Below are 9,739 nucleotides of genomic sequence, written 5' to 3' on the forward strand. Positions count from 1 at the left end.
GTTGTGACTGATTTTAGATTTTTTTTATTGCATAGGTGGGTGGACGTACTCACAGCCCACCTGATTTTAATTGGTTACTGGAGCACATAGACATCTACAACGTAAATGCGTCACCCACCTTCAGATATAAGTTCTAAGGTCTCAAGTGTAGTTACAACGGCTGCCCCACCCTTCAAACCGAAACGCATTACTGCTTCACGGCAGAAATAGGCGGGGTGGTGGTACCTACCCGTGCGGACTCACAAGAGGTCCTACCACCATTTAGATATGTTGACGAGCTCACGGTCCACCTGGTGTTAAGTGGTTACCGTTAGCCCATAGACAACTACAACGTAAATGCTCCCACCCACCTTGAGACATGGGTTCTAAGGTCTTAGTAGTACAACACACTTAGTAGTAGTACAGCTCCTGCCCTTCAAATGGAAACGCTTTACTGCTTCACGGGAGAAATAGGCAGGGTGGTAGTATCCACTTGTGCGGGCTTACAAGACTCCCTACCACAAGCGATATTTGCATCCATCTTATCCCACTAGGTGGGATCGGCACAGTGAATTTTTCTTTTCCATTCTCCTCTATCAGCCGTCATCTTAACACTCATTCCTCTTTTTCTCATATCGTCATTCACGAACTCCATGTATCTCTTCTTTGACCGATCTTCCCCCACTACGGCCATTACCAAACATTTTCTGGTCACATGCATCTCCTCTCTCTTTCATCACATGTCCATTGCACGCTAATCGTCCGCTCTTTAATTTATCAATCTCTGTGGCTATTTTCACACTTCCACTGATAAACTCATTCCTTATCTTGTCCATTCTTGTCACTCGACTTCGATCTCCACTCACCCTGCCACCAGTATAAAGCACAAATCCGCGCTCCTCCGAATATTCAATACGATTTATCGTTAACTTCTACTAAGCCCATATTGAGCACTCAGCAAGCATTTGGCCCTATCTAATCCCTTTGACACTTTACGCCTTACAAATGAAATCTAGTCAAACTGTTACAGTCGGACACTCAGTAATTAACGACTAGAAACAAAGACATCGTGGACCGAGAGTGTGACTCACTATTGTTAATTTCATCGGAGTTGTTTATTATCTGGGACATTCCTAGATAGAAACAATCGAAGATACACATATTTCGGTCTATATTTCGTTTAGAATTAAACTGGTTTCGTTGTTCTGTCGATTTATCAACAGTTAAAAGCATATTTCGCTGTTAATAAAGCGTTTGTTGATTTCATTGAAGGCTTAAAAACCGCTTCGTGGATTTTGAGATGTTTGTACAGTTCACGTTGACAACATTAGCTGCTATGTTTTAAATTCAAATTGTTTTTTTTTTTATTGCTTTGATGGATGGACGAGCTCACAGCCCACCTGATGTTAAGTGGTTACTGGAACCCATAGACATCTACAACACCATGTAAATGCGCCACCCACCTCGAGATATAAGTTCTAAGGTCTCAGTATAGTTACAACGGCTACCCCACCCTTCGAACCGAAACGCATTACTGCTTCACGGCGGAAATAGGCAGGGTGGTGGTACCTACCCGTGTGGACTCCCAAGAGGTCCTACCACCAGTAGAATTAATTTTAATGTCGTCATAGCATATTGTTATTGAACATTAATGAATTAATAAATAATTCTACCGCCGTTTAAAAAAATGTCACATTTCAACGAAGAACCCGTGAAACAAATTCAGCTATTCAACAATTATGTACTTGTCTATATAGTAGTGGCTGATGACTAATAATGCATATTCCAAAAATTTTAATTTGTAATGAGACATGATTTTGACGCACAGGTATACGGCGCATAGTCTCCCGGTAGGAATTGGAAGAAGAGGAGGACTTTTGTCTTCCTTTTCTCCCTCTTCTTCTCTGGAGGTGCCGGAGTCCGACATAACCCGGTCTGTTACCCCTCTCGACCGGGTATCCGTAAACGGATTCCCCAGCGTTAAAAAAAAAAAGTATGCGGCGCATATGATCATAGATTATACACTTATGCATATGATATAATATGATGGTAAGTATTCACTGTCGTCCATGGACATCAGCATTGGGACATAGCCGACTGCTGCCAAAACGTATTACGAGTAGTAATGCTGACTATATTTTAACATGGAATTTACAGGCAGCTATGTATGAAATGATTTTTTAGTTCAGAAGTTATCCGTAATGTTTCTCCGACAGATTTCTCACAAACTTGCAAACTTCTTTTTCCTCTTCATTCATCTACACCACAATATTACAAACTATTGTCTTATTAACCTTATAATATAAGTATATATGTAATAATATAATTATTTAATAATTTTAATACTGTCAATATACATTTTAATTTCCCTTGACAACAAAACAATGTTGCCTAGACCATTCTATCTCCCTGTGACATCCCTGACGGGAGCTGATTCGCCTAATGTCTATCCGTGCATATGTTTCTGTATTGTGTACATGTTTCTAAGCTTTTTACACCCGGCTAGTATCGGAAGTAATAACAACAAACTAGTGTACATTTACAAGCGCTAATTGCGACCTAAAATAATAATTCAATTTCTATCTATCCATAAACCCAAACATGGTTAGCACAGCTAGACTAACTAATTAATCTCTCTGTCAATTGTCGCGACGTATTAAGGAATCTTGACTTCATTTCGTAATGATTTAGAAGTTCTACAAGTATCCGACTTGTAATCATGTATTGTTATGAATTACTCAAAATAATTTATCATACTTAATTAATTAACAATAAATTACTTTTACGTCACTGCTGAAGTCCATGAGTGGCATTGCTGACGTCTATGAGCGACGGTAACCGCTTACCATCAAGTGGGCCGTATACTCGTCTGCCTATATAGGCAATAAATAAAAGATTTGTCACGTACATCCGACCCCAAATTTGGATTCCGTGTATTGTGGACCCCAATGACGGATTCTACATTTATACGTTTAAATATATAGATATTAAATGTCCAGATAAAGAGTTGGTGAATCTATTCTTCACACGGATGTGGAATGTGGATGATGAATCCACGACCTTCAGTTCAGCAGTCGGGGCCGCGCTAAATACTGCACCACCGAGTCAGTCCATTGTATGTTTTATTTTTATTTTTATGTATGTTTAATAATGCTGATAGGCTACTAATTGCCCACTGAGTTTCTCGGCGGATCTTGTAAGTTAAATTTTCTACGGTTGTTTGCAGTACTCCAGAGAATTTTTCTGTCATAATACCGTCAATGTAAGATAGGGGGCGTCCTCCTCCTCCTAGCGTCGATAATTCTCAATGCTGAGGGTCGTGGCCTTCTCTAACGATTTTCGCCTGTATTATCCTGCGCCATTCCTGCCTATCATCGGCTGTGTGGGTAGCAACGTGGACTGAAGTCTTGAGAGTGAAGGGCGTACGATTAGTTTCAAGAAATGGATTCTTTTCAGTGAGAGTGGACGGCGTACGATTAGTTTCAAAAAATTGTTTTTTTTTTAAATATGAAAATGTAAGATAAAGTGTCCTCCTCCTCCTTGCGTCGATAATCCTTAATACTGAGGGTTGTGGCCTCCTCTTACAATTTTCTCCTGTATTATCCTGCGCCATTCCTGCCTATCCTCGGCTGTGTGGATAGCAACGTGGACTGTAGTATTGAGAGTGGAGAGCGTACGGTTAGTTTCAAGAAATCGATTTAAAAAAAAATACGATTAACGAATCACAGCGGACGAATACCGCATTTAATTAGTACATGCATAAATTAAATTCATATAATATTAGAATATACATATTCAAAGAGAAATGTTTTCACATTTTATTTTCCTGATCGATGTAAGCTAAAGAGATTTGCACATTAAATTTGACACCGACTGTACATTGATATCATTGCGTGGTGTGTAATCTCATTTTACTAATGGAGAAGGTATTTTATTGCGGTCGACCACCGAGGCATGTCTATGTTATATCGTTGATCATTTAAATTTTATTCAATTAGTTTCAAATGATCTTTGTTAATGTTATGTATCCACTGTGTAATTGTAGTCTGCTCGTTTTGAATTATACGACAAAAACACATATTTTTTTAGTGATGAACCTATTAGAAAATCTCTGAGAAGTTTTAAATTCTGTTCTGTTAATCATTTCATCTATCAACCGTTTCAGAGATTAGTCCAGAAATACAGATTACGACAGTAGTTATCTTGTTAGATATTTCATGAGTTTAAACGTGTTTGGAAGCACGCAACGCCTGGAAATTTCCTTAAAATTTCTATTTCCGAACTTTCATTGCGAGGACATCATTAAGAATTAAAATCGCGCACAGAATATAGATTTTTTATTACAATTAATCATTTTCGCACGCGTTCAATTAGCCCACTGAGTTTCTCGCCGGATCTTCTTAGTGGGTCGCGTTTCCCATCCGGTGGTAGATTCTGCGAAGCACTGCTCTTGCCAGGGTTAGTGTTAGCAACACTCCGATTTGAGCCCCGTGAGCTCACCTACACACGTTAGGGCGAGGCCGAAATAGCCTCTCAAGGCTATCAGCATAGGTAGGAAAAAAAAACGCGTTAAACGATAGTACTCTATTGTTAATGTAAATACCGTTGCCTCTGTGCTTGTAGTAAATTAACCCATAGACACAGTCCACCGAGTTTCTCGTCGGATCTTCTCAGTGGGTCACGTTTCCGATCCGGTGGTAGATTCTGCGAAGCACGGCTCTTGCTAAGGTTTGTGTTAGCAACATCGTCAGGTTTGAGCCCCGTGAACTAATCTACTAGCCTGGTGACGCTGATATGGTCTATCTAGACCATCAGCTTAGGTAGGAAAAAAAAGTGCTTGAAACGTCTCTAGTGTTAGTGTTTTAATCATAAAAATAATTACGTAGGTACATTCAGATGTCAAACTAACAATCAATCTAAAAGATTAGAAAGTTAAATATACTTGAAACTAATTTATTTGCATAGATAAATCTTTCTATCCGCAATTAAAATGGAAAAAATACTAGTATTAAATTCTTTCGCACCGGTAAGAGAACCGGAATGTGCATCGACCTAAAATAATTTAAATACGCTTCCTATTCAGTAAATAATTACTGCCGAAGGCTTTGGGCTCAATCTATACCCGTCTACTTTGCGTGTTTATGTTTTAAAAATATTTTAAATGTATGAACGCTTGGTGGTTAAAAGCACAGGAAGAAGGCTTCGCTAGTATTTTATTCGTGGCCATCATGCATTCTGATTGAGTCTTCGAGAAGGTTATTTAATATTCTAATAGGTATATCATATCATATGATTTTTTAAAGCGACATAGTCAAACAGTAGTACTTTGCTAGTGTGGACTGGAGTGTTAAAATTGTATTAGGATTACTTCCAACTTGAAATGGATACGAGCATGACACGTAAAAAAGCTTTTTGAATATTTTTTTTTAAATATCATTAAGCCGTTTTTGACTTAATTTATCTGTATTTAGTAGGTAGCTAACGATGTTTTCGTCTTCACTGAACTTCGTTGATTAAAACGAAGAGTTAGACAAGCGAACTAATCCATAGACACAGGCTACTACTGAGTTGCTCGTCGGATCTACTCAGTGGGTCGCGATTTCGATCGGGTTGTAGATTCTGCGAAGCACTGCTCTTGCTAGGGCTAATGTTAGCAAATTGTATCAGGTTGAGCCCGCGAGCTAACCTACCTGTCCGGGCGTAGCTGAAATAGCCCCTTAAGTTACCAGCGAATATACATTTGCATACAGCGTTTGCATCCATACAAGTTCCAAACTTGTGCCGTCTGTCTATCGAGCAATTCCACCCTTTCAGTGGAAGATCTTCGTCCTATCGTTAAAAATATACAGTTGTGAAATCAGAAATGTTATTTAAAATTCAATATTCCACATTCAATGGTCCCAACTAGTCTCAATTTCAACAAAATCCAATCGTTTCAGTGATTTGGGTGCCTCAAAAGCTTAAAAATAGCATTGTTAATAACCACTTAACATCGTGTAACTCGTGACCTTGTCTGTATATCTAGAGCAGTCTTTCCCAAAGTGGGCGATAACGCCCCCTTGTGAGCGCTGCAGGCCTAATGGGGGGCGGTAAGAGACCCAGAAAAAAATGGGGGCGTTGTGTAGAGGCTTGGGAGGCGATTTTTAATTTCATCTACAAAGAACTCTTAGACACGACTGAGCTCTTGCTATAGTGCTTTTTAAGTAGGTAGAGAAAATTGGGGGCGCTAAAAAAGAATTTATTCTTAAAGTGGGCAGTAGACAAAATAAGTTTGGGAACCACTGATCTAGAGAAATTAAAAATAACTAAAAAGCGTACACAATTCTAATGTCGTGAAATATAAAATTTTCTATATTTTTTAAATCCGTATTTTAAATAATACGGTGAACCAAATTTACACTATGAATGCATCGTTTGAACTAGCAGTGTACCAAATCCGTGAGCTAATGGGGTGAGACGGTTATCGTTTCTATTGTTCAACTATTAGCAGATGTCCGCCATTTTATAATAGCATTGTTTTCCACAAATCGAGCTGCCGATAAGGCACGAGCCTCGCCAGAAACTGAGAGCGTTTTTTATTCGAAATATTTAATTTATCGTTATTTATAACGGCTATTTTTCATTAAAAACTTCAAATTCAATATTTTTTATTTAAATTTATGTGAAATTGGTTTTTGTTTGCAAATTAGATTATAAATGTTTGAATTTTCGTAATTTGTCCTAAACAGCGGTATCGTTCCCGAAGTGAAGTTTGATTTGTGTTAACGATTTCGTAGGACGTGGGTAATATACGATTTATAGAGGGCGCTAAACCAGACCTTAAGGTATCAAAAGCTAGTGAGTGAGGGAAAGTCCGAGTTTCTGAATTTAACAACAACAACAAAACTTGATAATGATAATCATATAACAAATGTCAATTGTATAGGACATTACAATAAAAATGTGAAAATACAAATTGCCACCTTAAAAATTTAAAATTAAGTGCTGTCATTATTCGTATATTTTTGAAAAATTAAATATAAATCACAGCTCACACTCTGTGGCTTTCATATAAATAAGTAAGACATAAATACAATTTTTAAAGTAACACTTTATTTTTTTATATTTAATAAGATTTATAAGTATTAAGACTTTATTTTTAGCTCTCTAATATAAAATAAGTTTTTTAAACCCTGGTAAAATAGACTTTTAGGTCATATCTTATTTGGAATATGTTATTACTTATTTTCATAAGAATTGCATCCATTTAACGTTGCCAGAACAATAACTAGTGTTTACGATAAAATAATTTACGGTTGAGAGTTACTAAGGTATCAGCTAACCTGGTAACTTTAGCGCTAACTTTCAAATACTATACATGAATTGAATTAACCTGCATAATAATGTTATCTCTAAAAAGTGAGAATGAAAGCGAATACAATAGAGTAAAAACAAATGGAAATCTATTGGAGAGGCCTATGTCCAGCAGTGGACGGCGATAGGCTGAAATGATGATGATGATGATGAAAAACAATTAGAGTATTTAATATAAATTAGTGGTCCCCCAGTAGTCGAAATTCGACTATAATTAATTGGAATTATAAGTTTGAACATTATTATGGTTCTATTGTCAAAAACTATTATACTTGTATATCACAGATTTCTCCAAGACTACACTTTAGGCAAATATGAATAAAGACAAACAATATTTAATCTATTCTTAGTTTGACCACAGACTATAAGCAATAAGAATAGTTTGACATTAAACAAATAGTATTATACATATGTATGCGAAAGTGTTTGCTTCACGTATTTAATATATAGATAAATCGAATAAATGCGCAGTTTGATATTGACTGACTCGATTGTGCAGGAGTTAGCGCCCCTGACTGTCGCGCCGAGGGTCGTGGGTTCGATTCCTACCTCGGACAAACATTGTGTGATGAACAGGTTTGTTTACTCTTTGTTTGTATGTTTATTATCTGTATGTGTATATATTTAAACGTATTTAAGTATGTAAGTCAGTCTTTGGTACCCATAACACAGGGAATCCTAAATTAGGACCGGATGATCGTGCGTGATTTGTTTCCATTTCTTATTATTATTAACTAATATTATGTTTGCTCGAAATAATCTTGAAACGAAATGAGATAACTAGTCGTTTTTGGCGGGCTTTGTTTTTTAAAACGTTTCAAAATATTCCATTCAAAGTTCAGTTTGTTACATCAAAAATAAAACATAACTTTTTTTAATAGCATAACTTTTTCTCTCATAACTCAGCATAACTCTTCATAAAAGGACATCATTAATAAAATGCTAGAATATAATAATTATGTTCTGATGTGTAAATAAGTGTACAAAAGAATCACAGCAATTACATTTAATAATTTTTTTTTATACCTATGCTGATAGCCTGAGAGGCTATATCAGCGTTACCCTAGCGTGTAGGTGAGCTCACGGGCTTCAAACCGGAGGTGTTGCTAACACTGGCCTTAGTAAGAGCAGTGCTTCGCAGAATGTACCGCCAAATCGGAAACGCGACCCACTGAGAAGATCCGTCGAGAAACTCAGTCAGCTGTGGCAAGCCTTTGCAATGACCAGACATCATATGAGACCGTCAGTGCAAAAGTGGCCTACCCAATTTCCCATATTCGTGCTTATACATAATGAAAGAAGAAAGAATGAAGAAAGAAATCATTTATTCGCTAAACATAGTGGAAATGAGTTATTACATAAGTTAAAAGCAGCGTGTATGCTTTCTCATTATTTGACATGCGAATTTTAGTGCAGTGCAAGATGTTATGATATTATATAAGTTACCATTCTTTCATCCATAATTCAACTAATAATAAAAAAATCCAATATATTGCAATTTATTTACAATATAATAAATTTTGATGCAAAACCGGCCTATCCCTAGATTCATCGACAGATAACAGAGATGGCTTTGTAAACATTATTATTGCGCGTATTGTTTTTGTCTACAAAGCAGTGTAGAAGTAAATTCAAACTTCATCATTTCCATGCTAACTATGGTATAATCTTAGGCAACTTTTGCCCTGACAGCCTCATATATACATTACTAGCCAAACATTAATGCATGCTTGCTCACCTAATTATTACAAATATCTTTAGGCTGTTTATAGTAAATTTAAAATTATGGTCTACACATAATCGATATTGTTAAACGGTTCATTAAATAGACGCTATCGGCTACGAAATAATGCAGTTGTCTATTAGGAAGCACGCGATTAAGCGCCGAAATCAATTATTTCAAAGATGAAAATGACGTATAATTTAATATCGAATAGAACTAGTGTTTCGAGTCTTGTAACTTGTGTAATATTTTCAAGTTTTTTTCCTCTTTTTTTTCTTTTCCCTACCTATACTGATAGCCTTGAGAGGCTATTTTAGCTTCTCCTTGACGTATAGACGTGTAGGTGAGCTCACGGGGCTCAAACCTGATGTCGTTGCTAACACTAGCCCTAGCAAGAGCAATGTTTCGCAGAATCTACCACCGGATCGGAAACGCGACTCACTGAGAAGATCCGGCGAGAAACTCAGTGGGCTGTGTCTGTGGGTTAATTTACTCGCCGAGCCCTTAGTCGTAAGCGACGAGTTCGATGAGAGCGGTGACCGGTGCTTGGAGTGCCTAAAAGTATCGAGAGTGGATCGGGAGGATCCGAAATGACGGATCCGATGACGTGTTTGAGGCGACGGCGATTATGTTGCTCGGTCGTTCGGGCTTTGTAATTAGACGCGGCTAATAAGTGGGTTATCG

The sequence above is a fragment of the Bombyx mandarina genome, chromosome 17 (genome assembly GCF_030267445.1).
Source record: "Bombyx mandarina strain Sakado chromosome 17, ASM3026744v2".
NCBI lineage: Eukaryota > Metazoa > Arthropoda > Insecta > Lepidoptera > Bombycidae > Bombyx > Bombyx mandarina.